Source organism: Tiliqua scincoides, chromosome 3, assembly GCF_035046505.1.
Source record: "Tiliqua scincoides isolate rTilSci1 chromosome 3, rTilSci1.hap2, whole genome shotgun sequence".
In the NCBI taxonomy this organism is placed as follows: Eukaryota; Metazoa; Chordata; class Lepidosauria; order Squamata; family Scincidae; genus Tiliqua; species Tiliqua scincoides.
In genome coordinates this window covers 48,922,944-48,947,541 of record NC_089823.1, presented here as the reverse complement: position 1 = coordinate 48,947,541, position 24,598 = coordinate 48,922,944, and the positions used below count along the sequence as shown (strand labels likewise).

Sequence of the window (24,598 nt, the reverse complement as noted above, 5' to 3'; positions counted from 1 at the left end):
CAATCCTAGAGGTAATTATTCTGCTCAGGACACCAACAAATTGAGAAGAAAACTACTAGCATAAAAGGCTTGTCCCCTTTCTTGTTACATCCCCAAAGGATTCCCCTCTAACCCCAAAGATTGTCAAATGTCATCAAGTGTTTCTTCATGGTACGGCTACATGCCAATTACTTGAATTATTTCCAAGCACTTTGGCATATCTCAAGATGAGATGAAAAATCTCTGAGTCTTTCCGTACCACTGAGGGATTTATTATTTTTTTGCCAAGCTTCCCCATATAGCATAATGAGAATAAAAGCTTCTCTGATGCAGAGATCTTACTTCAGGTGCTCGAAAACCAGAATCCATTTCTTCCAAAAGGAATTTACACTTTTGAGAGAGATGAGAAGAAAAGGCAATCGCAGGAGATAAGGAGGTTATTTTCTTTAAAAAAAAATGAATTTTGAAGACACCTTGGAAAAAATTGCACACATCCATGCTGAGCTGTGGAACCACCAAGGCATTTGGTTATTGGCACCCAAAGCTACTTACCTGGAACACCTGACCTGAGTAAGTAATGTTACTGGAGAATAACAGCAGGGTAGATGGATTCTAAATAGAAGAGCATTCTGCATTCAAAAACCATTTTCAATTGAAAAAAGTGCGATATCGGCGTAGCAGGAACAATAAATGGAAGTATCCCTAGTTACCTTATTATTAATGCTTGTGCACCTCTCCATGTTGTTCTGTGTTGTTCATGAGCTATTTGTGTTTCAGAAGGATCATGTTTTGTTTGTGACGGTATTTTTTCCAACTCTCATATATATGTATATCTTATGATCCTCAGTTAATTTCTCTATTTTTCTCTTACTTTTCCAGCCCTGTTTTCCTTCCTCTGCGCCTTGAGATCACTACCCACTGCCCAGAATTAGCTTGGCAGCATAAATTCTGAAGAGGCAGAGGGGGAGAAGGAAAAGCATCACTCATTGCTTTGCTTGCAATTCTCATTTGGACGAGTGCTTGTAGAAAATTGAACAGAACTACCTTCAGCTGTGAGGTAATTGTGCTGATTGCTCAAGCTGAAAAGTATTTTTTTTTCTGTCTTCCTATTTTGCAAATATGATAAAATAATCCTATCAACCTTTATTGACAATATTTTACATCCTCCCTGCATTCCTCAGCACTACAATCCTGGGCTTGCTATAATAAGGGAGGCGGGTTCCATGCTTGACAAAAAGCCAATCCTGTGGCAATGCGTGTTTGGGGGAAAGTGGGACCAATGATGAAAGTGGGCAGGAGGTCTGGTCTAGAGGGCAGAGCCTCTGTTAGCCCGAAGATAATGTCAGAAGGTCACCAGTTCGAGGACACTGGCAGCTCCCTGAACGGCTGAGAATGGCGAGACCTTGAAGCAGCTGACAAGCCCAGCTGAGTGATTCCACCTGCTCTTGGTGTGAGCAAGAAGCGTCTTGGCTGCCCTCCATGTGAGAGATGGAGCTGCTTGTCAGTCTGTATGGGAGAACTGGAGACCAGACCAAACCAGGAAGACCCATTCTGAAATGTTGTTGGTTCTTGAAAGAGAGAACCTCTAGGATTGTAAAAATCCCCTTGAGGGATTTAGAAACGTCTGCCTATGTAAACCGCCTTGAATAAAGTCAGAGGAGTAATCCGATGACCAGAAAGGCGGTATATAAATACCTAGTTATTATTATTGTTATTATTATGATCACTTGAGACACACATGGCACAAGAAGGATTGATAACTTCCCCAGCGGATGTTCCTCCAGCCCCTGCATAGTACATACATCAGGCACACTGGGCAGCATATACAGGTGTGCGCCACTTAACAACGGGGATATGTTCTCCAATCCCTGTTGTTACGCGATTAGGTTGTTAAGCGACATTCAGCCCAACCTAGTGCCTTTGTTGTGTAAACAGACACTCCCTGCCAGAAATTAGCTGGCTGTACAGGGCACTGGAGATAGATTGCCTCTTCTTTGTATTAAGGGCCTCTTGGTTGTGTAAACAGACACTCTGCTGCAGGCTATGGGAATCCTGACTGCCTCATCAAGAGCCTCTTTGTTGTGCTTTGACCACTGTCATATATGCAGTCCTTTGTTAAGCAGAAGGTTGTTAAGTGACTGATGGTTGTAGTATACAATACCAACCTCCTTTGGATGATTTATGACAAGTAAAAAGCTAAAGTCTTCAGAGACAGTGTGGAAAGTGGCCATATTCTGAATCAGACAATTGGTCCCAAGTTTAGTATCATTGGCACGGAGCAACCACTGTTCTCTGGGCTTTCTGCTAGGAATCATTCGCTGCCCTACCTGGGGATCTGGAACGTTCTGCATGCAACACTTGTAAACCACCTCTGAGCTACAGTCTCTCGCTCTTATACTTGATACCACTGGATTTTTCTGGGAATCACTGATGGGGAGGCAGAGGCGGGGAGAGGGTGGGGGAAGGCGTGCTGGGGGGAGGGAGGAAGGCAGAACTAACCTCTGCGTCAGGCTCAGTGCCTGATACGAAGGCTTTTACCTCCATTTACCTCCATTGTGGGGCTACTCCCTTACCTGGGGGAAGGGGACAAAAGTCCTTTTCTCCCGAGGTGCTGCCCGCAGCTGCCTTGGGTGCGCAGGATGTGGTGGCAGCTGTTTTCTGTGCCGATGAAGCTGCGTGCCCAGATAGCTCAGGGTTGGGATCTTAAGCGGTCATTTCAAACACCTAGAGCTAGAATATGCTGTGTGTTGTTGGCAGAATGGATGCAGAGAAGATGAGGAGAAAGCACAAGGAATTGTTAGGCAAGGGATGATGGCTCTTTTGTCCAAGCCTAACAGTTCACCACTTTGTCTATGAGTGACGCTTGCAGGGAAGCAGTAATAAGATTCAGTCCATGTTTTTTTTTTTTTAATAAAACAGCTGACTTCTTCACTAGTGCTACCTCTAGAGAATCAAGGGTCAATGACTTTACTTTCTGAGTAAATGTTCGTGTCTCCTTTTTCTGTGGAGAAGGATGAAGAAGAGTAAGGGATGGCATGGAATCAGCCAAGTTAGGTAGTAAATGAGGCACCATGCCCATCAGAGGACCAATTGTCCAGACCGACCCTTGAACTCTCAGTACTCTGTCCAACATCAACAGCAGAGCCATCAATGTGCCATCTGAGTGTGGGTAAGTGGCATCATGGGTGCCCAGTGCCCTAAGGCCCCTAGAATCCTGATGCTGGCTGAGAAGGGTCAATACCTAGCTCCCATCTTAGGCAAGATGGGAAAACTAAGCTGGGTTTTTATTTTTCCGAAATTGATGGAGTAGGACTATTTAGCTCTCCCCTAATTATATCCTGGAAGGGTAAAAGCTGGGCCCTCGTCCTTTCCTCTGCAATTGTATTACGTAATTTCCAAAGAGTTTCAAAATTCTTGCTTATTTATCCTTGCAACACCTTGTGAAGTAGGTCAAGCTCCTAGTGAGCGACTTACCCAGACTACTGCAGAGAGCTTCATGGCTTTGCAAATGTAATGAGACGATAAGTCAGTACCATGCCTGAAACTACGATGGGGACAAGTGCTACAGGCACTCTGGGGCCAGCAACATCTATATTCTCTCTGGTGGGTCTTAGCAATCACTCTGACATTTGAGTAAACAACAACAGGTGGTTTAACAGGGTTGGCAAAATTAGAACATTCGCAGCCGCTTAGGGAGAGTCAACCGTAATGTAAGAGTTCAAGTCTTTCACCAGGCTTCTGTCATTGCTAGTTCTGAATTAGAAACTTTCAGCTATGTATGACACCATGGTAAAGATCATTCCTATTTATGCCTGCAATTTATCCCATCAGCCCATTTTCTCAGCATATGAGTATACAGAAGAGAGATGCAAGGGCTCGTTCTAGCCCCTTAATTCTACAATCTGCTTGGATCATTTAGCCCAGCCATTTTCAACCACTGTGCCATGGCACATTGGTGCGCCACAAGTGGTCCACGGGTGTGCTGCAGGAATTTGAGAAAAGATCATTTATTAATAGGGCCAATGGGGGATGTGAGCCCCCCACTGGCAGCACAGCATGGTGTGCCTTCTCAAAAAACCTGATGGTGTGCCTTGACAGTTTTAGTGCCTTGTCAGCGTGCCATGAGATTTAGCCATCAGATTTAGAAAATCTGATTTAGCCTCAAACACCTTGCCTCTGTGCATTGGATTGATGTTCCATCCCAACCACCTCCCCCATGCTTTTGTTACCAAAAAATGTAAACGTGGCAGTGGGATTCAAGCAAATGTGGGATCTCCATGATATGGGGGTTAGGAGAGAGGCTACAACAGGGACATGCACGCTTGCTACACATTCCCAGTTCCACTGCATGAAGAGGTGAGGGCAGAATAGTATCTCCTGGTATTTATTTTTAATATATTAGAGTTGATACTTCCATGCTATGTGATTGCATTTGGGGAAATGATACAGACATGTACTTTTAACAAGCTACTATATATATTCTTTCACAATGATAGACAATGGGACTTACTCCTGGGTAAGTGCGGGTAGGATTGCAGCCTAGGATTATTAAAAACGTTCGTGCTTGATGATGTCACTTCCGGTCATGGCATAACTTCCGGTGGGTCCTGACAGATTCTCATTCTAAAAAGTGGGTCTAGGCCAATCTTTATTGTATGGGGAACAGTTTGTCGGATGTAAAAGCCAATGCTTATGCAAACCAATGCTTTGGGCATCTGTGGTAGTGGGGGAAAGATGGGATTAAAAAAACATATTAAATAAATAAACCAGCCATGTGTCAAAGTATGTTTTAGGAGAAGCACGTGTTGTACTTCTGTGGATTAACCCACTGTCACCTTGGTCTGGATCCCCCCCCCCCCGGCATCTATTTCCCCTGGGGAACAACAAACAACTCCTACTAGTGTCAATAGGATGTTTTTTTTTCTCTCTCTCTCTCTCTCTCCAGAGAGGAAATAGCAGCGAGAGGGAGGGAGGGAGAGAGAGAGAGAGAGATATCTTCATTAGGAACATAGCAAGGACAGAGAGTTAAGCCCCCACCCCCCCATGCCACAGTCTTGATTGGGACTCATGCAGCTGAAAGTGTTTAAGAGCTTATTGTATTATGCATGCTTCTTGCAACATAATTTTCAGAATTATCTTTGTTCAAATTTTATATTCCTTTGCTCAATAAGGAAATATTTGGATTGTCAAAAGAGATGTGTGGTTACTTTCCTGAACAGTATGGACCCCATTCAGGGCTAAGTACTTTTAAGCCCTGGTGATTTCAATATGAGAAATTTACGGGCAAGCTTTACTCTCCATTGATATTGATGATCCTGTGGTACTCTACTTTGGCTGGATTGTGCCCTACCTTTAAAAAAAATACTACAGGTAAGACTTTAAATAAGAAGCAGTCATTATCCTGATATCGTTGTAAAATGGCTTCTAGTCTAGACTTTTTGCTTTATGTTTGGAAGTGAGTTCTGTTGATGTATTTCTATGTTTCTGTGTTTGGCATTTTAAAAATGTAGGTTAATATAAAATTTCCTGAACCGATGGCCCTTTAACAACTGAATTCAACACCATCCCACAGTCCATACCAAGTGAATGCATGCAGTGAATCAAGGGTTAATCTGATTCCCCGTTGGTAGTTCCCTCCCAATAGCGTGTCAAGCAAACCAGAGTCCGTGACATCCACAGCAGTGAATGCAGAACGAGACTTTTCAGCTGCAAGGCTCAGGGCCATGCGGGATTTGGAGAGGAGAATAAATGCAAGTCTAGAGGTGTTCAGGATGAAAACTGATCTCTTTACTCTGCAGACACAAAAGTCAAAGAATGCTTTTCAAACTCAAAATAAGAAACAGAATGTAGATAGACACAAAATCTGATCCTGGAGGTCAAGGCAATCCATTTAGCTTTCCTGAAGATTACCATCCCTTTACAAAAAGGTTGACTAGCATCTGAAAAATTTTGTTTGTATAAATTAAGATTATTTTGGGATATTGTTGATAACTCTGTTTCCCGTCTAAACTTGCTGAATCTTTATTCTGAATGAATAACTGATTGTCGAAACTCAATAGCATACATACTGTGCTCCTCAAGTTCTTTAAAACTTCAAAATGCAACTGAAGTACTTGATTAAGGACATTGCCCTCATGGGAACAACTGGTGTACAACATGACTCTCAATTACCGGCTGGTGACCTCAATGATACAGCAGCAGGGACGATGCCAGAGGGCAGTGAAGTTGGGCACTGGCTGACATTTTACAGTAAAGTGATCATCTGCCATGTTGACCTTCAGTTCCAGTGGTGACGATAATGCCCAATGCATTGTCTGGAGGGCAATCAGGGAGAATCATGGGTCTCCAGCAACTGGGCACTGGAACTGTGAATTTCAAACACCCTGAATTTCCAGTGTGATATACATGTTACTAGTTTTAAGTGATGACAAAGGAATACAATCAAGACCACTGCTCCAGCCCACTGGCATAGCTAGAGGGGGAGCGGCATACTATGTTTTGCAGGGAGCCTCCCTGCAGCATGCAAGCAGCTCCCCCCTCCCCTTGGGAGCCATTTGCCTCCGTTCCCCACCCACATGGCTCCAAAGGGAAGGGGAGGAGCTGCTTGCATGCTGCAGGCAGGTTCCCTGCAAAACTTAGTGCGCCGCCCCCCTCTAGCTACGCCAGTGCTCCAGCCTTGAGCAAGACCGCATACTTACTTAGGGTTGAAGGGAGAGCGAGAAGAAAGATAATGAACTGTTTTCCTTGCATCTTAGGAAATTCCTGCATGGACACACCAGCCATGCCAAGTACCAGGAGAGGATGCAGCTGATAAAAAGCTGCAATACATTGGTCAAAAGAAAGCAGGGCGGTCCTAAAACAGGATTTGGCAAAGTTGACATAGAACCTAAAAGAATAATCGAAAATAAAAAGAAAATCCCGAAATGCAATTTTCCTATCATTAACTACTTATACTGTTCAAGACAAGGGGGAAAGGTCCAGTTCTTCTACTTTGAAGATGGTTGAGTGACCCTTTGTTAATTCATGCTTATCGCACATCAGTGAGAAATAAGAGACAACTCTTAACAATTCAATGACTCTGTGCATAGCTTTTAAAAATCTAGATTTGTTGATGTCATCGGGTCAGCTGATTGAAGGAGTTAGGGTCACCTGGGGGCATTCTATTCCACTCCTTTACCTAGCCAGGTTTGCTCGCCCAGTCGGTGGACACATGCCAATCTCAATAGGAAGGCTGACCAGCGTCCTTTGTCTCTGGGGAAGACCAAACACAAAGACAGCAAATTCTCTTCGTACTTATCAGAATGCTGTGTGGCCCTTCTATAATGGTGCTGAATTTGAGAAGAAAAGATAGGACTCAACAGCCCAAGCCTATGTATGTCTACTCCAAAGTTAGTCCAATTTACTTCAGTGGGACCTACACCCAGGTAAGTGTGTATAGGATTGCAGCCTTACTGAAGGAAAGTATGTCAGCCACTTTTATGTTGCTAAAATAGCACATAAGCTCCTGGGATAATAGAAGGCTCAAAAACTAGGGGGAAATGGAGTATGTGGATTTTTTTTTTTTTTACCACATATGCATAATGCATACCATTTACCTGGTATGCATTACGGAGACCTGGCTGGACGTGGAGGGAGGCGTTAGTCTCTCTGAACTTTGTCCGCCAGGCTTCCAGGTGTTGCAGCAGCCAAGATTGCAGGGACGGGGAGGGGGAGTTGCAATGGTCTATCGTGAGTCCATCTCCCTCACCAGGTGCCCTGTCCAGCAGTCTGCTGGGTTCGAGTGCCTGCATGTTGTGTTGAGAGGACCGGACAGGTTTGGGATTCTGTTGGTGTACCGCCCGCCCTGCTGCCCAACAGTCTCCCTGCCTGAGCTGACTGGAGTGATCTCGGGGGTGGCATTGAAGGCCCCCCGCCTGTTAGTGCTGGGGGACTTCAATGTTCATGCCGAAGCCCCTGCGGTAGGTGCAGCTCAGGATTTCATGGCTGCCATGACAACCATGGGCCTGTCCCAGAAGATCTTGGCCCCGACACATACTGCAGGACACGTGCTGGACCTGGTGTTTACAGCTGGGCATGGGGGCAGTGATCTGGATGTAGAGGAGATCAAGATCACTCTGTTGTCATGGACAGATCACTTCCTGGTAAGGTTTAGACTGGTTGCAACTTCCTACCTCTGCAGAGGCGGGGGACCATTTTCTATGGTCCGCCCCCGGAGGCTAATGGATCCTGAAGGTTTCCTGAGGGCTCTGGGGGATTTCCCCACTGCCAAGACTGGCGTCTCATCTGAGGCCCTGGTTGACCTCTGGAACAGGGAAATGTCCAGGGCAGTGGATGAGATTGCTCCGGAGCGACCTCTGCCACGTCACAGACTCGGAGCGGCTCCTTGGTTCACTGAGGAGCTGCGACTGATGAAGCGGCAGGGCAGGCGTCTAGAGCGACGGTGGCAGAAAACTCGTGATGAATCCAATCGGACACGGAGTAGAGCTCATTACAGAGCCTACTCCGTGGAGGTGGTAGCAGCGAAGAAATCATTCTTCTCTGCTACCATTGCGTCTGCTGATAACCGTCCGGCAGAGCTGTTCCGTGTGGTGCGGGGCCTCCTCCATCAGGCCCCGCCAGTGGACCAGGAGGAATACACGGTCAGCCGCTGTGACGTGTTTGCGCAGCATTTTGCAGATAAAATCGATCGCATTCGTTACGACTTGGATGCCACATTGACAATGTCTGATGATGTCCCCCTGGCAACTGCTTGTCCAGTGTTGTGGGATTCTTTTCAGCTTGTGCAGCCTGAGGATGTGGACAGACTCCTTTGGAGTGTGAGGCCGTCTGCCTGCCTGTTTGACCCTTGCCCAGCTTGGCTGATAAGAGCTGCCCGGGGGGGACTGGCTGAGTGGACGGGGAGGGTGGTCAACTCTTCTTTGGGGGAGGGGACACTGCCGCTTGCTTTGAAGCGGGCGGTGGTTCGCCCCCTCCTGAAGAAGCCCTCCCTGGATTCCAATGTGTTGAACAACTATCGGCCAGTCTCCAACATCCCGTTTCTGGGCAAGGTAATTGAGCGGGTGGTGGCGGCCCAACTCCAGAGGGTCTTGGATGAAGCGGATTATCTGGATCCTTTTCAATCTGGTTTCAGGCCGGGCTTTGGGACGGAAACTGCCTTGGTCGCCTTGGTGGATGACCTACGCCGGGGACTGGACAGGGGGAGTGCGTCCCTGTTGGTCCTGCTGGACCTCTCGGCGGCTTTCGATACCATCGACCATGGTATCCTTCTGGGCCGATTGGCCGAGTTGGGAGCTGGAGGCACTGTTTTGCGGTGGTTCCGCTCCTACTTGGAAGGTCGGTCCCAGATGGTGGTGCTGGGGGATGCCTGTTCGACACCCTGGCCATTGAGGTGCGGGGTGCCGCAGGGCTCAATTCTGTCCCCCATGCTATTTAATATCTACATGAAACCGCTGGGAGAGGTCATCCGGGGGTTTGGAGTGGGGTGTCATCAATATGCTGATGACACCCAGCTTTATCTCTCCTTTCCTCCAGACTCCAGGGTGGCGGTTGAGGGCCTGGAGCGCTGTCTGGAAGCAGTGAGGATCTGGATGGGGGCTAACAAGCTGAAATTAAATCCGGATAAGACAGAGGCTCTCCTGGTTCAGAAATCCTCGATGCAGGTGCTGGATTATCAGCTTGCTCTGAATGGGGTTGCACTCCCTCTGAAGGAGCAGGTCCGCAGCTTGGGGGTCCACCTGGACTCGTAGCTGCTCCTGGATTCCCAGGTGGCGGCTGTGGCTAGGGGGGCCTTTGCTCAGCTTCAGCTGGTGCGCCAGCTGCGTCCGTACTTGGATCGTGCAGACCTGGCCACGGTGATCCATGCTACGGTGACATCGAGGTTAGATTATTGTAACGCGCTTTATGTGGGGCTGCCCCTGAAGACGGTTCGGAAACTGCAATTAGTGCAGAATGCGGCGGCCCGTGTGGTCACTGGAGCTAGGCGGTTTGACTCTGTCAGCCCGCTTCTCCGGGGGCTACATTGGCTGCCCATTCGTTTCCGGGCCCAATTCAAGGTGCTGGTTTTGACCTTTAAAGCCCTATACTGCTCTGGGCCAGGTTATCTTAGAGATCGCCTACTCCCATACAGTCCGGCTCGTCCTCTCAGGTCATCAGAGAAGGCCTTTTTACAAGTGCCGCCGCCTAAGGAGGTACGTGGGGCGGCGGCAAGAAATAGGGCCTTCTCAGTAGTGGCACCAACGTTGTGGAACTCCCTTCCCCTTGACTTGAGAATGGCTCCCTCTCTTGAGTCCTTTCGGCGAGGCCTGAAGACCTTGTTGTTTAACCAAGCCTTCTGACGTTCTGGCCTTTTTAACATCTTTTATATATCTTTTAGTTGCTTTTTTACCGGCCCGATTCCTCTAAGAACTGCTGTTTTATGCTCTTTTATTCTGACTCTTCTGACTACTGTTTTTATGGGTTCTGCTAATGTGTTTTTTAATATGTTTTTATCTGTGAAATTATGTTTTAATTTGTTTTATATGTTGTTAGCCGCCCTGGGTCCCTTTTTGGGAGAAGGGCGGGATAAAAATAAAGTTTTATTATTATTATTATTATTGTTATGCATAAGCTCATATTGTAAACCACTAAAATGGAGGCTTCCTACTGAAGTGACCAAACCAGAAAGCCATCTATTTGCCATGCACCCAGCTTTGGTGGCTTATTTGATATCAACTTATTTGAGGTTTCTTTTGAGTTGGGATAAATGACCTTTCTCTACCCACATCTTCAAAATATTTCATCCTAACTATCTCCCAATTCATTGCATGTTTTGCCTGAGTTTGAACCTCTAACAGCCCAATCCTAACTCCTTGTGCAGCAATGCAGTGGCACCAGTGTGGCCTTTGGGAAGTTTTGGCCTCTAGAGAGCTTCTCATGGTAAGGGAACATGGTAAGTTAACTCAGCAGCTACCATGGGTCAGCTCGGACCTGCATCAGCTCCATAGCTGGTGCAAGTTCACATTGAGCAATGCAGGTGAATGAGGCCTGAGAAGGGGGTTATGATTCAGTGGGCACTGCTGCCACAGAACCTGCCCCCTTCCCAGGCCCCTCCCACTCCATAACCTTATCCTTCTGCCATACTGCCCCATTCCCCGCTGCCACCTTCATTCCAACCCTTGTGCTTGTGCTTACTGCCCCGGATAATGTTCCCTCTTCACTGTCATGCAAACCTGGCTGTTTGCCATTTCAGACAGCAGCCAGACTGTGCATGCTGGCACTATTAAGGGGTTTATGCCACTGGAATGCTTATTCCAGCAGTGTAAAAGGCACCTTAGGATCAGTCCATAAACTCCCCTCAAAATTTCACTTATGGTAAAACACTGATGAAAATTTTACTTGCAGGAGACCAGAGACTCTCCAAGTTTGCCACTTGGGAGATGGCACAAAGAAAAACACAGTGTGTGGGGACCAAAAGGAAAATGAAAGGAATGATTAACTGGGGACCAGAATGGAGATGGGAATCTGCAATGTAGAGCAGTCAGAGAAAGATAAAATGTGACTAAGGTGATCCTAGCTGAAAGCTGCAGCAGAATGGGAGTGATCTCACATTGTTAGCAGGGGTAAGTGTCTGAAAAGTTCAGACTCCATAATACAGCTGAGCTCCAGAGAGTTTTCTCCTTCACTTATCATCTCTCCAAGTCTGGTCCTTCGGGGAGTTTGTGGAGATGCAACTTATTTCTCAAAGCAATGAACTATTCAACTCTGTTATCAGTGCTGGAATGATGTTTCTTTTAAGCAGGCTTCCATCCTCTGAGAACATCTATTATTACCACCTCAAGGAAATTTGCATGGGCTTTAGAAGATGCTGTCATTCAGATTCCCTCAGCAGAATGTTTAGGCAATTTGTAATTTAATAGAGAATTCACACTCCTTTCTTTACTCTAACAGGTCGCCTCTCCTTTTTTGAAAACATTCTTTTTATGTAACAGTGTAACCCACATTGAGCATACAAAGTGCTGTGATTAAGCTGCAACCCCATGACCTTAATTATGTGTTTTCTAAAGGCTTTCCAATTAGGCTGCCAGGATTTAAAGCATCATCTTGTATAGAGCTCCCATGCGGCTGCTTCCCTTTTTTATGAAAAAGAAAAAAAAATGATAGCAATGATAACAAAACATACTGTTTAAGTATCTGCTGTATTCCACCCAGTTGCATTCATGATGCATCTTACCTAAAATGTTGTATTTTCTTCTTAAGCAATTCCCCTTGCCTCTGGCTGATTGAGTCCCTTTTTCAATTGATGTACATCACAGGCTACGATATATAGATTTGTGCTCGAAGGCTTTTTACTGTTCTGTAAAACTTTTCTAGTCCTAGACTGCAACTCCCTTCAAGAGATTGATTTGTTGGGAATTCAGATAGAGCCTCTCCATATGAATTCAGTTCCCCTGTTAACGAAGGAGACAACGATTTGATGCTTTAATTTTTTTTTGTTCTGAAAATTTGATTCCCTCCCTGTATCTTTCTTTTATTAGGAGGGCTTCTTCTACTTTTTTTATCCAGTGGCACCCAGAAGATGTATAAAGCATTCACACTACAACATAGAGAGGGGATAAAGCCTGGATACCTGCCTTGAAAAAAAGTGCCATTAGATGATATCACAGAATGAGGGGATAAAACAAGATAAAGTCAGAATGAACTTCCTCTTCATTTTCTCACTCTGTCCCCTGGGCTCGCCAGTTTTATCTTGAAGTCTGAACATGCCAACGGTAAGTGATTTTATCTGCATGACACTGATGTGTTGCCTAGGACACGGGTAATTGGACATGGCGTTGTACTTTTTCAAATCATGGGCTCCGATCAAGACCAGACTGACAGCAATGAGAAGCTGCTGCTATCTGATGGTTGTGTGATGCTCTTTGGCCTACAAGAAATGAGTTGGTGGCCTACATCAAAGTCCCAAAGGGGAAAGCATTTGTGTCACTAAAGCCAGGACTAACACTAGTGTTGGGCAAAAAAAAGGAGCAATTATCCGGGGACTGAATTACTGTTTTGCAGAGATCATCACTACAGCATTTGGCATGGCAGAGAGTAAAGAAATCCAACCACTCATTTTCCAGCACCGAGGGTGAAACTCAATGTTACAGCAGACCTGCAGCTGTCAATGAAAATAGGAGCACCACATCGTCTTCTCCTCCTCGCCCTGGTAATGTCTAGTGATGGGAAATGAGTGCCACAATGTCAGTGTGCTGCGGCATAGGTTTTGCCATTCCCATCTTCACTTAATTGACTGTCAATTAGTGGGGGAAACCTTCAGTGTAATGATGTTACAAATGCACATTGACTATTCTTAGCATGCAATGAAGCAATGCATAGAAGTTCCATTATGAGGATTAGGAATGTGGATTTTTTTACATACCAGTTTTGGTGCGGGAGGAGAGAATCACATCAGGACCATGGCACTAAGCAGGGATGGGCAACTTGATTAGTAAGACTTGGACTTGAGACACATGTGTTTTGAAACCAGAAGTGACTCGGGACTCAGGAGTTTTTCTCGGGAGCAAGTAGTTGCTGGGATTCATAAAGGACTGATCAGCGCTTTCTGCACTGCTGCATTCACTTGAAGAACAGCAGAGCTTTTGTTTACAGATGGGATGAGGACATCAGGGGACTGTTAAATGAGCTCGCTCTCACCCACAATCACACACACACCACCAGCAACTCTGCCAGTGGAGCTATGCTTGACTCATTTATCCAAAAGACTGACCCAAGTCAAACAGAGACCCAAAAAGGCTCTGGCCAAGTCCCAAAGGCTGCCCATTAAGACTCATGCACAAGTCAGGGGGTCAGTGACTTGGAACCCATCTCAAGTCTCACCTTGGTGGATCAGCACATCCCTGGCACTGAAGGAGGGGAACACATTCACCCTTCTCAGGTTTCCTAGTTAAAGGCTTTACTCCAAAGCTGCTATTTGCCCCGACACCAGGAAACCTGCCTGAATGACACCTAGATGTTTTCTTTCCCAAAGCAATTGGGAGAAGGGTGCATAGAAAGGGCTAGTTCCATCCCCCATTCTCAGGTGACTTGGTTCTCAGGTCCATAAAATTCAGGACTCTGATGGCTGCTATTTTAAGAACAAACAAACTTCAGCAGATTATAATCATGATATCCTGCATCATGCTTTCACTGTTATGTAGAGAATGATAGTGAAGGCTGCTGTTTTGTATGACAGTCTGGTATCCAATATCTAATTCTAATATTACACTGTGAATGACACAACACAGTATTCTGATGTGGAATTTGTAGATGAAATTAAATTATTTTCAAGCAAAAATTCAATGGTGCAAAATGGATAATGCACGTGACACATTTCCAAAACACGATTGGTAGGTTTGGGATGCCATCTTCTGCTGAAGCTTTTGTGGGTTTGTTCGTATTTGTTGAAATGGTGCTAAGAAGCATTTATGTTTAGTTCCTGCAAAGCCCTTTCTGAGTTCAAATGTGCAGTATCATACCCATTTTTGAAGCAGGACACTTTCATGAAAACACATCCTGCATTAGGTTTCAGATGTTATTCTGGAATTATTTCATAAAGAAAATGCAGTGGAAGGAAAGCAGAAGGGCGGAGGAAAAGAAAGCACCAGGCGAGAGAGCAAGGTAACTCTGCAATTTTTATAAGATTAACACCAGAGAACTCCAGAAACTGCTGGTTTATGATTCAGTCATTCAGAAAAAAAGCAGCCAGCAGGGAGATATTACAGGCTTGTTTTTCAAGAGTCCCAAATGGGAGGAAATTCTAAACCTGACCATCAGAAAAGAGGCAACTGAAGGCAACTTTCAGGTTCCTGTAGGAAGCAAAGAATTAAAAAAAAAAAATCAATATCTGCAATGGTTCACTGCTAACATCTCTAAAACACAAAGCCTTGGTGTACATTAACACATTCTGCTGCTGCCAGCGGATGCATTTGTGCTATTGATAAGGAACCCTGCTGTTGCTGTTCGAAGGTGCTGGATGAATTAGCATAAGGAAGGCTGCTGGTTTCAAACCACTTATTCTGGAGTAAAATCAAAGGGTAGCTTTCCATCTCCTTCTCTTGGATAAATAATATGCTTATTTGTTACATTAGTCATTCCACCACTTCCTCCAGGTTATCCTGCACCTTTGTAGACTGTTGTCAACATTCATGCTTCTTACCGGAGAAGGGAAGCGGGTAATTGAGTTGTGCAGAGATTGTACAAACAAAACAGCACATTCATATCCACAGACTGTCGTGTCTTCCAAAGCACACATTTCTTCTTCAGTTCAGTAGGAGAGCAGGCTATTGAATGCATCTTCATTGGTCAGTAGGAAGCTGTATAGTCTCTGTCCCTTCTGTTGGATGAATAGCACCTGCTATTCGTGATTTGGCCACCTGCTCCTCTCCCCTGCCAGCTAAGAAGGCAGATACGTTTCCACTGAATGAGGTGGACGTTGCAATACAGTCATTTCTTACACAGTCCTCCTATGCGTGTCTACTCTGAAGGAAGTCCCTTTGCGTTCAGTAGGGCTAACTCCCGGAAAGCATATATAGGATTGCGGCCTTAATGTTACCCACCCTGAATGCAGCATACTTTGACAAAGCACCAGTTTCATAGCAAGCAAGATGAAATGTGATAACACAGGCCTACAAAACTGAGGGTCAGAAAAGTTTTTCCCAAACATTATGGTGGTTTGATATGAATTTGAGGTGCCGATTCCAAAAATGGCACCCGTTTTGCCCCATCACGTCTAGTTTTGGAGATACGGCATGGTTTCATTAGTGAATGGTTCAAGCAGCTCCCTCATGAGGAAGCCATGGTGTAGGCTTCCTCATGAGGAAGCTGCTTCCATTCACTAATGAGGCTATACTATATCTCCAAAACTAGACGTGATAGGGCAAAACGGATGCCATTTTTAGAATCAGCACCCCAAATATACCCAGGAATTGGTGTAATGTTTAAGGAAGCAAAATGTGTGTTGACCTGTGTAATGGACTGCAACAGGGTAAAACATTTACATACATGTTTGCACTTGTAGCTGGAAGTCTATAATCAGGTCAATTTCAGGTTCAACACTTTACATTGAAGCTTTTTAAAGTTTATATTTGGGGGCTGCTAGTTTCTCAATGTTCTTGAGTAACAGACAGTGGATAGGGTTTGTGTCACCCACAGCAGGAGGCCAGCACATCACCCCTATGATGGACCACCTCCAATGCAGTGGGCAGGGCAATGCCCTGGGTGGTGGGCATAGTGATATACCTTTGCTCCACCCATTGGTTTTTTCTCGTTATAACTTTTGATAGAATAGAGAGAGTTCAGCATGATTGGTTTCATTGCATTCTGCATGAAATAACACATCAGTTGATATATAACACAATGGTATTATTAAACTATACCAAGATTTTAAAATTTTTGGCCAGTTGTGGTGTCATCCCCCCCCCGTGTGTGTGTCACCCGGTACAGCCCGCACCCCCTAGCGATGCCACTGGTAAAAGCAGTGCTATGTATCAAGAAGGCTGTATGATTAAGGAAGATTCATTCAGAAACCAATAGTCTATCAGTCAGAGTATCATCCTTTGATTTGGTCATGGCTGTAGGCATAGAATTTGGTGCCTGGGGAAGCATCTGTTTCTCAAAGCCTCTTGGAGGAGAATGGGGCCAAAATGGAAAACCAAAGCATCAACAAGCAAGATGTTGATTATCAACATCAGAGAGTCAACAGGAGAGGACAGGAGTATAGTGTGCAAGCAGGGATGACCATTTCACAGTTGCTACCATTCAGGGTGACCAATGTCCTCTTTTTCCAAGACATGTCCTCTTTTTTAGCCTCATGTCCTACAATTTATGGCACAATCCTAACCCCTTATGCCAGTGTTTTCCAGCACTGACATAGGGGCAATGCAGCTCTGAGGTAAGGGAACAAACATTCCCTTACTTTGAGGAGGACTCCGTGAGTGCCACCCAACTGCAGGATGCAGCACATGTCCCATTGGCACAGCTATGTCAGTGCTGGAAAGCACTGACATAAGGGGTTAGGATTGTGCCCTTAATTCTCCTACTTTTCTCTGTGAGCAGCCCTTGAAGGCAGTGCATAGCCTTCTTGCAATTAATAAATTATGGGCGTAATCCTAACCAACTTTCGAGCACTGACTTAGCTGCAGTACAGCCCCAAGGTAACAAACATATCCCTACCTTAAGGAGGCCCCATTGACAGCCTCCCCACTGCAGGATGCAGTGCATGCCACATTGGCACAGCTAAGTCAGTGCTAGAAAGTTGGTTAGGATTGTGCCTTATGTGTAATGAATTATATGTGATATAGTTTTAAATTTAATAGTAAGTAACGTAGTATTTAAATTAACTACATAAAATCAATATACGAGTGTTTTTAGCTTTCATTTTACAATGTCCCACTTTTTTCCTGGATGTCCTACATTTTGGCGTTCCTTGACCTCTTTTGCAGTTATGACACCTAGGCCGCAATCCAAACCCAACTTTCCAGCACTGACATAAGGGCAATGCAGCTTCTAGGTAAGGGAACAAACATTGCCTTACCCTGAGGAGGCCTCCGTGACTGCCCGCCAACTGCAGGATGCAGTACATTCCCCACTGCCACAGCTATGTCAGTGCTGGAAAGTTGGTTAGGATTGCACTCCTGGTCACCCTGCTGCCATTCGCTGTATTCAGGTAATTTTCATATTTTCACACTTTCTCTAAAAGAGCCCTGGGTAGAATACATGGGCTAACTTCATTTTAATGCCACATGTGCAGCACAATCCTATCTTGCGCTGGAACAAGCAGGCCAGGAGGTCTGCGCTGTACCCAGTGTAAGATTGGGGCCCGAAGTGGCTCAGTCAGAGGCAAGGGGAAACTCTTCCCCTTACCCCCACAGCCCCTCAGGAGGTGGCACAAGTCCGAGGAGAACGGAGCAGCTTGCAGCTCCGAATGCCACCCATAAAGTGTATGGATGGGCAGACATATAAACTCAGCTCTCCTCAATTCTAGTCTAGCTGTTATGTGTGCAAGGATCGAAATCCTACATAACCGATTGGCCCAGTCTTATGGTTGCCCAATCGGCTGGTGGATTGAAATCCTACCATCCGATTGGCCTTTAGTTTAGTGTTTCAACAGCACCAATCTTGGGGAGTCTGGATGGAGCTAAGGGGTATAAAGCCAGGGGTGTTTGCCTTGTGTTTTCATTGCCAGGTTGTTCTGAAGATGAAATAAATGTGTTGATGTGTTATCTCTATGCCTTCCTTTATTCGTATGTACCCACTATTTAACACTAGCATTCTGCCAGACCCTGTCTTGGTTTTCCGGCCTCCAAATATTCCCAAAGAGATCTTTATCCTGTTCAGAAGTGCTTCTTACCACTGTTTCCTTTGATCAGGGTCTTACTATAACTAGAAGTAAAAATGGACTCAGGGCTTAATTTGATCCAGAGTCTGTCCCATTCCTATCAATTTATGGTGTTCACATCAAATAATGCAATAATAAAGAAGTGGGGTCATTTGAGGATGTACCTTCGCCAATGGTAATAGCCAACAACCCAATCCTATGCATGTCTACTCAGATGTAAGTCTCATTAGAATCAATGGGGCTTACTCCCAGGAAAGTGTGGATAGGATTGGGTATAGGTCCTGTAGGAATTGTGACAGATCTTCAAGGTGTGTTTGACCCTGCTTGTCACTTGTCTTTGTGGCTTTCAGGCATATTTGAACATACTTGGTGGTGATGATGCCAGATTGCCAGAGGCTGTGGGGCAAAGTCTCTTGACCATTCTCAGTTGCGAATGCAAGTACCAGTCTCTCAATCTACTCATGCTACTGTTACCACAAGAGTGAGGAGATTCAGGGTTGGTTTGGCTGGATGTGCAACTCCAATAGGGTTGGATCCCCCTTCAGTACTGACCCGGCTGATCCCTGACACAGTCCCTGAAACCTGAGCATTTGTCCTTTTTTCGTAGAAATTAATCACTGCTCTGATACTTTTCATACTAAAGGTTGGACTTCCTTGGAACATCCTGAGTATTTCAAGCCCAGAAGAAAAACAAAATCACTCCTAAATTAAATCTGCAAAATAGACTCCTCAATTTTAATTGTCTCTGTTGTGCGTGCAGCATCAGAAGTGATTGTGTGTGAACTGTCCTGCAAGGGCTCTGATGTACTCGAGTTGAAAAGAAAGCAGTTGGTAACAGCAGAGCTTGGTCACACACTCACTCCTTGTCTTGCTTTGTTAGCATCAGGGAAGCCTAAGAAAGACCGACAGAGTTAGAGAATTAGATTCAAGGGGATCCATCTATGATCTGCTGCAGAATGCCCTCTGAAGTGCATTGACCCTTTTAAATTTGTTTACCAGTTTAACCTTTTGAAAATTAAACTCTTACCCTTTTATCTGTGGACAGTGAAACATGGAAGCAAAATTTGAGCTAAGTATAAGCTGATCAAAGATTCATTAAGCGCGAGTGGCAAATAGCGTATCAAGTTAAATGTACTACACCATTAGATGGCTAAAACAGTAGCTTCAATAAATTGAATTGTCTCCCCAGCTTATGCTACAAAAGTAAAGATAAATAGATGGAGCAGGTGCTCTCAGAAGCAGGAGCAAGCAGCCTGTGTACGCTGTAGACTGTCATTGGATCTGTGATAAGTAATGTGTGTATCCCTTCACATACATTCTGCATTAAGCAGACTACTTGATTACTAATTTTGCAATACGTATGCCCAGTGTCAGTTAATAAAATTTGTTGCTTCTGGTAGAAATATGCTGAATTCTGTGTACATTTCTTGCTCATTGTTAGATCCCAGGTACTCCAGAAACAATAGCTTGCGTTGAAACAGTTTGGTCTGAAGCCTATGCATATGAAATCTTATGGGAAGGATGAACATGTGGCTTCTTAGGGAAAAAAAACGTGGGTACCCTATGAAGATTCTGGCCTCATTTAGCCCAAGCAGAGAACAATGTGCAGGACTTACAGTTGGGATCAATTCACAGCTAAGAAATGATTAAGTTGTCTTTGACAGGCGTACTGGTTAGAACAGGGCATCCCAAACTTTTTAGCACCTGGACCCACTTTTAAAAATGACAATCTATTGTGATCCATTAGACCAGTGGTTCTCAAACTTTTTGGTACTACCAGGACCCACCTATGTTTACCAGACTTTTAAAAAAAGGAGATCTAGAAAGAAATAATATTTTATTTTTTTTATAAGTGCGAGTAATAATAGCCAGAAAAAAGACCCTCAAACTTTGTCTCTCTATATTTACACATGTTTACAAACTGCAGGAGCTCAGCAACTTGTAGGACAGTAAGCAGCTATCTTGCAAACTGCAGGAGCTGCAGGAGGTCTTTACAGGGTAATTATCAGCTACAGCAGAGGTTCTCAAACTGGGACATTGTGATGTCCCAGCCTGAGAAGTTCAACCTGTACCCCTTTAATGGGCGGTGCAGGGAATGACGGTGACATGATCTGAATGATCACACCACCAACTGGGATCCATGGGCTTGGGTGTTACTCACCCCTGTCTGCTGTGGCATCCAGGGGATGTAGGGAGCCCTGCGGATTCAGGGCTCCCCGCACCTAAAAATGTTGAAGAAATGAGATTGTGATCCACTTCTGGATTGCAATCACAAAACCAGAACTAGGTCATGATAGCGTTTCTTCAATATTTTGAGGCACAGGGAGCCTGCAGAAGGCTCTGCGGAGCTCCCCACATCCCCTGGATGCCACAGCAGACAGGGGTGAGTAAAAACTAAGCCCCTGAGTTGCCCACCCCTGCAAAAACTTATAGTGGCTCAAACTCTACACAAGAGTTTGAGAACTGCTGAGCTACGGTATCTGATTTTTCAATAGGACTTGAGGCAATTAGTTATCTGATCTTTCCAACACCTTTTGGTGACCTATCAAAAATCAAGTTGTGGCTCACTAGTTCCCACAGTTTGGGAACCACTGGGTTAGAGTGTTAAATTGGAGTGGAAAGGCTGAGGCTCAAGTGCCCACTCAGCCATGAGGCTTCTTGGATGATTCTGGTTCATCGTGATTATGGTTATTGGCAGCCCAGTCCTATCCAACTTTTCAGCACTGATGCATGCTGATGGGGCATGCGCTGCATTCTGAGGTAGGGAGGTAGTTACGGAGGCCTCCTCAAGGTAAGGGAACACTTGTTCCCTTATTCTGAGGCTGCATTGCAGCTGCATCAGTGCTGGATAGGATTGGGCCCTAAGAATACCTATATAACGCTTTTCAACCAGAGTAGTTCACAAAACGATTTACAAAATAAAATCAATCAATGAGCTCTCAAGCTAACCTACCTCACAGGATGGTTGTGGAAGTGGAGAGAGAGAACATCCATGTGACTTTGGGCTCTTTAAAGGAAGGTTGAAATCAAAATGTAAGAAGTAAAGGTAAAAGCAAAGTTTTAGTTCCATGTCTGTAAAATAGTCAGAACTGAGCTGGGTGGATGAGAGTCAGAGCCACATTGCAGGCCTAAGGTAAGGGAACAACTTAACAACAACAAAAGGGAGGCCTCTGTGACAGCCCCACCACCTCAGAATGCAGCACATATGCTGTTAGCACAGCTGCATCAGTGCTGGAAAGTTAGATAGGATTGGGCTGTCAGTGACCTTGGAAGAAATGTGTTGGGTACTCAGTGCTCCAAGACTGACCTGGAATCTCCAGGAATCAACGCTAATTTCTAGGCAACTACTGAAAGCAGTCTTGGAGAGTTTAAAAGGGACTTTTCACCTTACTGACTTTGCCTCATATTAGGGAAATAAATCTCCAGGAATGGCTTCAGTCAGAACTGGTGCTTAAGCAAGAAGGTAGAAGAGTTTACCTTCTCCCTTTGCTCTCTTCCTTGCAAAGCCCGGAGGAAACAAATGCTAGAGCAGCACCAAAAGTGGCTACTGCTGCAGGAACATTGGACTGGAGACAGGTTGACCCATTACCATCATGCAGAACCACTTTGACCCCATGTACCATTAGTAGGGTCTCTATGCAAGTGTGATGATGTAGGATTGGGCTGACATGCCCAGAGTACAGTTTGAGAATCCGCACATACAACACTTTCCAGACATTTTCAAACACTAAATAGCATCATAATTGCATTCTGCATGTGTCTTCTACTGAAATAATGCACCCTATAACTCATAACAAAACATGGGTTTGATCAGCCATTTTCAACCACTGTGTTGTGGCACACTGATGTGCCACGAGTGGTCCACAGGTGTGCCACAGGAATTTGAGGGAAGGTCATTTATTAGTAGGGCCAATAGGGATGTGAGCCCCCCCCCCCTGCAGCATGGTGTGCCTTAGCAATTATCAAAAACCTGTTGGTGTACCTTGACAGTTTTAGTGCCTTGTCAGTGTGCCGTGAGATGAAAAAGGTTGAAAATCGCTGGGTTAGATGAATGTCTTACTATTAGATGAATATGCCAGATACAAGTCTGTAAATGATAATTTATTCCCAGCTAAAAGATGCATGTCCAAAAGTTTCAGTCAAGCTGTCTGTTCTTATTTCATACAGTTGGCCCTCATTATCCAGGGGGAATCAATTCCTGGACCCCCTAAAGATACAGAAGCCTGGGGATAATTGAATCTGTGGGTCTGGGCCACAAAGGATGTCCAGATGCAACCAGAAGTGCTTCCAGTTATGTCCAGAGGCCTCTCTGGTCCTCAGAAAGCCCCAAGAGGTGTCAGAAAGGCATTTTTGGTCACATTCAAAGTTTCTATGTGGTCCTCTCTGGCATGGCATCTCTGGGTCTCAGAAAGCCTTCCAGATGTGACTGGAATGTCTTCCAGTTGTGTCTGGGAGGTCAGGTGGGGCCCTCCACCCCAGGTTCGGAACCAGTGCTGAATCAAATCCATAGGTTCTGAACCAACAGATAAAAAAGGCTCACCTGTACCAGGAAATTCCTATTATTTAATCAACAACCTATTTTGTTGTTGATGTCAAAAACTAATTCCATTTGTGAGGTATTAGGATTATACTATGAGTTACATCAACTACGGATTTGGTTCTTCTATGTATACGCAGAAACAATCTGGCTGAAAATAGGGAAATTGGTTCATTGGGTAGAAGAACACTTTATTAAATAATAAAGTGAACAGCTTATAATTATCCTGTAGGTGAGAGTTGATATCCTCTGAAGAACTTGCTAATGACTTATTTTTTATGCTCAGACTCCTTGAAGGTTACTTTATAATGAGACTCAAAGATAGCGAAAGGAACTCTTGGCAGATGAAAATTCAGGCGCCTTCACAGAAGGTGAGTTTATACATTACTGTAAAATATTTCTGATATAGGCCATGATCCAAAGAATCTTTTTTTGCATGCAAAGTAATGGGCCTTGACTTGCAAGGCAGCACATGCCAGAAGTTCATAGGAAGTTTTTGCAAATTCTGTATCCAAGCATGCATTCCATACACAGAAGCCAATTTCATGCTGCTAATTGTACATGTGGCTTTTGCATTTGCATGCACTCTAATGCATTTGAGTGTAGAATTATGCAAATTTTGTTGTTGTTGTTGTTGTTGTTGTTGTTGATACGTTTGTTGGTGGCTTCCTGGATCCTGGTTGTTTTGTTCTCACTATCTTCTTTCAAAGGACAGGATAAAACAGTGCCTTTCAAACAGTGGTACTAGTACCCAGGGGCAGCCTTAAGGCAATTTGACCAATTTGGGTCCTACACTGGGACAGTAAAACAACACCTTGTGCTGTAGCTAATGCTTTGGCATGGAATTTTCCAAGTCAAGGCATCCTAAAGAGTGCATGGTGAGCAGGGCATTGCTGTTGGATGGCCCTCCCTCCTTCCGACCTGCCCTGGGTCTGCCCCGGATTGGCTTGCAATCACCCTTCCCCAAAGCAGTTGGTGGTGACTCTGCTGCCGTGTAGCTTGCTGCTGCTTCTCATCCTGATCCATAAGGGGGCCTCGCAAAAATGTTTTGCGTTCAGCCCCACAGCCCTTCTAGAACCCTTGGTCCTTCACAGTATGGCAGGTGTCATTTGGCCTTGTAGAACGTTGAACATGAATAAGAAACATTTCCATGGGGGCCCTGTGGCACTGCTTTGCCTTGCTCAACCCCATCAGAATCAAATATGACTGGGGTGGCAGCTGTGCAGTAGCTCAGATCTTGCCTTCAAAAGAAGTACAAGCTGGGGAAGGAGGCTGCAGAGAAACCAGAAGGCGGTAGTAATGGGCAAAGTCTCTCCCTTATTTCAGGAATGACTGCCTGTCACTGCCTAGCCATGAACACAGCAGCCATTCCTGAAAGGAGCAGTGCCTGAAAAAAAGATGTTCACAAAAGTGGTACAGGTCCAGCCTATTTAGACACGGATTTTTTATACACGGATTTGACTCAACACAAATGGCCCCTGCAAATGAGAAGGAATGTGCTGATCCCTGGAGAAGGGGAAAAATGCATCCCTTTAAAATCAGTTTTAAAAACTGAACAGACCTTTAACAACCGCCTCCTTAATGAGAGAGAGAGAGAGAGAGAGAGAGAGAGAGAGAGGGCAGCTGACTGACAATCCATCAATCCTTCTCTCTCCTTCAGACCCCTCCCTTCCCCCATCACGTGAAAGAAAGGTGATCATTTTGCATTGGTGAAGGGAGGGGCTGAGTGA

At 45.0% G+C, this 24,598-nt stretch overlaps 1 long non-coding RNA gene across 2 annotated transcripts in view; it reads left to right on the top strand.

Annotated features, from left to right (window-relative positions):
- The first annotated feature begins 592 nt into the window (after positions 1 to 592).
- LOC136644539 (uncharacterized) overlaps positions 593 to 24,598 on the top strand; it is a 31,516-nt gene continuing 7,510 nt past the window's right edge. The window contains exons 1-4 of one of the 2 annotated variants that reach the window (XR_010794098.1): positions 593 to 1,036; positions 12,492 to 12,725; positions 13,015 to 13,162; positions 14,518 to 14,613. This is a non-coding gene — a long non-coding RNA (uncharacterized lncRNA). Of the gene's footprint in view, positions 1,037 to 11,287; positions 11,577 to 12,491; positions 12,726 to 13,014; positions 13,163 to 14,517; positions 14,614 to 24,598 lie in introns of those variants that run through there. The other variant, XR_010794099.1, reaches the window with a different exon arrangement.